Below are 6,000 nucleotides of genomic sequence, written 5' to 3' on the forward strand. Positions count from 1 at the left end.
CTGGTTCCCAAATCTTCTCCCTCTCCCTTCACCATCACCACCACCAAAAAATATAATATTTGTCATGAGAAGACCTCATTCTCCATCTGACCTCACCCCGCATTCTGTGTTCAGGTCTTGCTGCTTCTGACCTCTCTCCATAGCCAACATCCATCTTTTTCTTTCCAATCCCATGGCTAAATTCTCTTTTAGTCCCTTACTCTCTTCTGTTTAGATGGCTGTACCATCACAACCTTATAGGTTTACTCATTGAAAATACCACTAGAAAAGCCATCTCCCTTGTCCTCCAGTGTACTTAAGTCAAGGTCCCCTTCCGCTACCTTCGCTGTCTTCCTAGGTCCTCTTACATCAAAAATACATTTCTCACCCCCACTGCATTCATCTTTTGTAATGGTGCATATTACCCATCGGTCCTGTCAGCTTTATTTTCCCATTTATAAGTGTCTCACCAATCACTCTGATGCCTTCTTTACGTGGTCTCTTGTGTGCTGTAAGGCATTTGCCAAGCTCATCTGCTAGTCTGTCTGTTTAATGTGAGTTTTCTTCATTTGTTCTTAAAAATAAATACATGAAATTTTGCTGGTCTTATCTTCCAAAGGTCTGTTTTTTATACCACCCCACTGGCTATCCAGAAACCATCTAGCAGGCAACATTACCAGTTTGTTATCAAAACCTTCCAGCAGAGCAAAATGCTCTCGATGAGCTTGATTTACACAGACACATCCTTTCCCCTTAAATACCGAATTAAAAATGCAATTCAAGTTCTCAGAAGGCTTGCTCTTTGTGGCTTCCTGCTTTCTAGAGTGCTGCTCCTCAGTACAGAATAAAAAAGGGAGTTTCTGGACCCCTCTAGCATGTTTCAGATGGAAGGCCAAGATGTATTTTTCTTGTGTCCTTTCCAGGAGAGCAGTATGATGGTGTCACAGAAGTGGTGGCAAGCAGAACCAGCTGGGAGGCAGCCAGAGGAGCTGATCATGCTAACAAGCAGGACTGAAGAGCTTCATTTCATAATTCAATGAACAAATTAGCAGAGTGGAAGAGGAAGAACAGCGATGCATCTGTTTGAAAGCCCCAGTGGTAGCTGGTTTGCCATCAGGTGGGCAGCTAGGACTGTCAGAGGTGCATCATGGTGGCAGGTATCTATTTATCTGGTTTGGTATCCCAGGAAACATCAGATGGATAAGCCTTAAAGTGTCCCATCTGCTATCATGTCCCTGGTAGTGGCCATAAGGAAGAAGACGAGCCCTGTGTAAAGTCATTGTGGGTAATCTGTTCCAAAAACAGCCTTCATTTTTGTCTCTAGAAAATTAGAGGCTTAGTATAAACCTTTAGAGTAGGTCCACCATTCTGGATGACATGTTTCTCTTTAATTCTGTCCACAGGCAATATGGTAAAGTGACCAGCTGGTTTTGTCTGTGAGGACTTCTGCTGTCTGGCAGTGTGTTATGTTACGTGGCTTTGCCTTTTGGAACTTCTGGGTTTATTACTTTCTTCTTTCAGTTTGGCATGCCATGAGACCTCTGTACTGTTCCTGAGAAATATACGCTTTCTCACAGTCCTCTCCAACATCTTCAGAGAGTTTTTCCATATCTCTGACCACTCAAAATTGCTGTTCTGTACATTGCCTTGAGTTCACATAACATGCAAAATGGGATGACTAGCACTGTCTCCTAGTTGACAGGGAACAAGTATGTTTTTCAATCACACAATTAATGCAGAGGAATGACACTTAATATTTCTGATTCTGCTTTTCTGTACAATCTAGCCAAGGAAAAACCGGAACAATCTGCATTGTTTCAGTCAAAACTTTGAATTACTCTTCAAGTATGATTGATTTGTCCAAATCACTTGATACCATGCTTGTTTTCATGTAATTATGTACAGTCTTCTGTAGGCAAAAGCTCAAGTGGTCTCTGCTTAAGCCAGTCTTGCAATAAAAGTTGTTTGTTTTACTCTTCTGAGCAGCATAAACACAAGCAACAAGCAGGGCTCCTTGGTCTCTGAAATGAGGGTGGGTAGAGGGTGTCTTTATTTCCCTACTGTCATCATGGGACATGCTGCTGGCTGAAGCTGAGAGGTGGTGTTACCCCATAAATAGTATATTATGGGAAGGAGATAAAACAGAAAAGTGCTTGCAATCTACCTAGGTGTTTATATAGTCTTCATATCTGAGAGAAAATGGATCCAGGATCTTCCATGGACTGAGACCACATGAATAATGTGTATGCTCTCCTGTTTACAGGGAAACGTCAAGTATATTGGCTCACAGTGTGTCTTGATTCTCATGCTAATATCCCCCTCCTGCAAAGTGTTCTGATACTGGTATTTTTCTGGAGGCTACTGTACCTCCAGCAGCAAAATTCCTCTTTATTAGACTTTACCATTGGCATTAATTAATTGAATGCTTGAATATTATCTCTTAAAACATAAGCTACTCTATTTTGTGAAAGATGTGGGCAACCTTTCTTCTGCAGGGTGGGAGGTTGTAGATAGTTAACATTAGTTTCTGCCGTTCTCCCTGTGAATGACCAAGAAATTGAGGACTCTCTTCCCTATCAATTACATCCAATGGTTTAAGAAAATAGCCTTCAAAATGGCAGTTGCAAGACAGCCCAAGCTTTGTAGATCTAAATCTCAATATCAGCTAAATACCAGGAAGCTGGCAGGACAGAGCAGAGGGCTTCTTTCCATATTTCCGAGCAAGTCTCTCTGAAATGCTGGCTGCAAATAGTTAAATACTCCTTCCTCTTTGTGTCCTTACAAAATGTCCTGCTAGCCACAAAAAGCGAGAGAGGTAGTTGGCATTTTTTGCAAAACTACATGTTGTCTTTCTGCTCATGTGAAAGCTCTGCTAGCTAAAACATGAAAATAAACTGAAGTCTTTGCAGATATTTTCTAGTCCTGACTGGGACCTCTAACGGAAACCAGTTATGTCATATCCAGAAAGTGCAAATTTTCCCTGCAGACTCCAAGGGAAATGAAGGCAGCTGAGTCAAGTGGGATTATCTATATCGTTGATGTGTAAATCTGGGTGAGGTGTGTAATCTGCTAGCAGACTTTCAAAGCATTGACTTGAACTATTAACAGGCACAGCACTGTATTTGGCAAGTACTGGCATCTACTCAGACTTCTTCAGCAACCAATTCCCCACACAAGACCCTACAGGTAAGGGAGGAATTCTGTGTGTAAGTCTGGTGTAGAGCAACTCTCACGGCTGAAGGGATATGGTTTTAACCCTCAGTTCAGGTGAAGCAGGAAAGGAACTTGAAAAGTTATAGATATCAACAAAAAAAGACAAGGCACTCTAAAATGTAATATTTTAGTTTAATTTTTGTGTCTAGTAAAACCCCATGATGTATGTGGATGAGCACTCATCGTTTGGAAACAACGCCATGTCCTTGCATCTTATTAAAAGCTAAAAAAATTTAAGAATATGGATAGTTTGCAAGACTGAGTTCTTCACCATGACAAATAAATTGTTCCTACCATATAAACTCTTCCAATATATTTTTTATAGAGTGATTACTTCATGACTCAGATTTTAATCTACCTTGTCTACTTACACTATAATACATCTGTGTGGATTTAACGTCAGAAGAAATGCCTGCTCTTTTAAAAATTGTATTAACTTGCAATGAATGTTAGCGTATTCATTTCCATCCATGCATTGTAAATAGCCTTTGGCTTCAGACAAGACAGCTCATTCCAAAAAATACAGTTTCATGAAAATTAAGTCCAGGCTGGAGCTTTTCTCAAACTACTCTTCTGTTCTGCTACTGTTTTCAGAAATCCATGGCATTCCTTGTCAAAACGTAGTGGTCTGTACCAACCAGTTAATTGATTTACCTCTGAATTTAATTAACATATGTGACTTCTTTGCTACTTCAAGCCAAGGTCCTAACTCCAAATACTTCGTTACTGGGAGTGGGGAGGGTCTTAATTTCATCCTCTGGCTAGCTGACTTGACTGGTGGCACTCCTCAGCTGTCATGCAGGTGTTAAAAGCTCCACAGATGTGTTTGAGATGCTGTGCAAGCCCTTTCCTCACTGTGTTCAGCATCTCCCTACTGCTCTCAAGCTCTGCTGCTCTTGGATTCTTTGCCTCATCCCAAAATCATGGCAGCAGCCACAGGCAGCTTTTTCTCCTGCAGAAAGGACACACTCCTCAGTTGCATGTTTTCCTGTGCTTTACGCAGAGAATGAGGGCTTTTTTGTACCTTGGCAATACTAAAAGGATTAATAAGAAAAAGGGGAAGCTGTAAACAAGATACACAGGGACCCAAACGCAGTGGGCAAACATAATGAGGCCAAAGACAAGAAACAAACCTAATCACTCATGCTAATTGATGCGCTGTCAAGATACTGCAGGTGGCCTGGGACTTTATGACTGATGTCGATGCAAATGCTTAGGTCCTGGGTATTGGGAAGGGGGTGTTGAAACTGCACACTGGTGAAGGAGTGTACTGGGGAAGAGAATCAGGGAGGAAAAAAGGAGGAATAGCCAGAAAAGGGTATACGAGGGGCCAGTTGGGTGTAAAACATAGGTGGTCATTAAGCTTGTCTGGCCAAACCCTCTGCCTGATCACCACAGTCTGTCTTCTTAACAAACCTTTTCTTATCTAGCTCTCTGCATAATCTCACACCTCAGGGATTAAACATGTCTAACCAGGAAAAATTCACCCTTTCAGAAGAAATTCCTTGCTTTAACCACTCAGGCTTTATGCTTTCTTTTGCTGTTGATTCTGGTGGCAACTTTTTATCTCATATTTGCTTCTCTAGACCTATACAGATCCCCTGATGCTGCCTGGCTGCTCACGTTGATAGAATCATAGAATCATTTAGGTTGGGTAAGATCTTTAAGATTCTCAAGTCCAGCTGTTAACCCAGATCTTCCAAGCCCACCACTAAACCATGCCTCTAAGCACCACATCTATGTGTTTTTTGAACACTTCCAGGGATGGTGACTCCACCCCCTCCTTGGGCAGCCTATTCCAATGCTTGGCCACCCTTTCCATGAAGAAATTTTTCCTAATATCCAACCTAAAACTCCCCTAGCACATCCTGGAAACTCACTTACCAATACTTCATATCCTTGTGGCCATACTTACATGTTATTGAAGTTGTTACATGTGAAACACCAGTCTGATGAGGCCATGGTTACACCTATGATGACCTGCAGGAGCAGCAGCAGCTGCTTAATCCTCTTCTGAACTGTGACATGGAGGAAGGATAAGAATATACTGTATGGGAACTTCTAATAACTGTCTGGGGTAACAAGTCAGCTCAGAGCCTACTCTATCCTCCTTACTTGCATATCAGTACATCTACAAAATCATGGTGTAGAGAGAACCACTTATAAATATCGGGCTTGGAGCCCTTCCCTGGTTCCTTCTCAGCATCTCTGCAACCCCCAGGAGGCCTTTGGGAAAGGTATTGCTGTGGGTAGGTGATGCACTCAGTCAGGATGTTTGTTACAAATATTTATTTTCTCACAATGAAGAGAGGAAAGCAACCATCCTCCCAGCAAGTAGAAGCTGTGGCTGCTTCTCCAGGAGTGGTGGCTGCCTTCCTCCAGCTCCCAGTGGCAACAGGGTGTTGTTGTCATGCTCCCCATGCTGGGCTTTTCCCCCAAACTCAATGTGAAGCCAAGCCAAAGCTTCCTTAGTCTCAGCCACCTGGAGACAGGAGATCTGTCAAATAACCTGCTCACAAACATGCTTTTTTCCTTTAGCTTTCAGTCCACTATAACAAGCTGTTTCCTTCAACCACTTGTAGAGGTCAGAGAGAATCTCCCTACATTATTTATAAGGGGGGGAAATGCAGTTTCTTGCAAGCCTTTCCAGTGATGCAGCACCATTTGCTCTGCACAAGGCTTTTAAAGTCAAGATTTCCAATTTGCCATATTTTACAGCTTTCAATAGCAGACAGAGGCAAACTCAATTTTACAAATATCAGCTTTAAAGATGAATATACAGAAATTATTTTCCCCACAATGTCACAA

This window comes from Falco rusticolus, chromosome 5, assembly GCF_015220075.1.
Source record: "Falco rusticolus isolate bFalRus1 chromosome 5, bFalRus1.pri, whole genome shotgun sequence".
Lineage (NCBI taxonomy): Eukaryota > Metazoa > Chordata > Aves > Falconiformes > Falconidae > Falco > Falco rusticolus.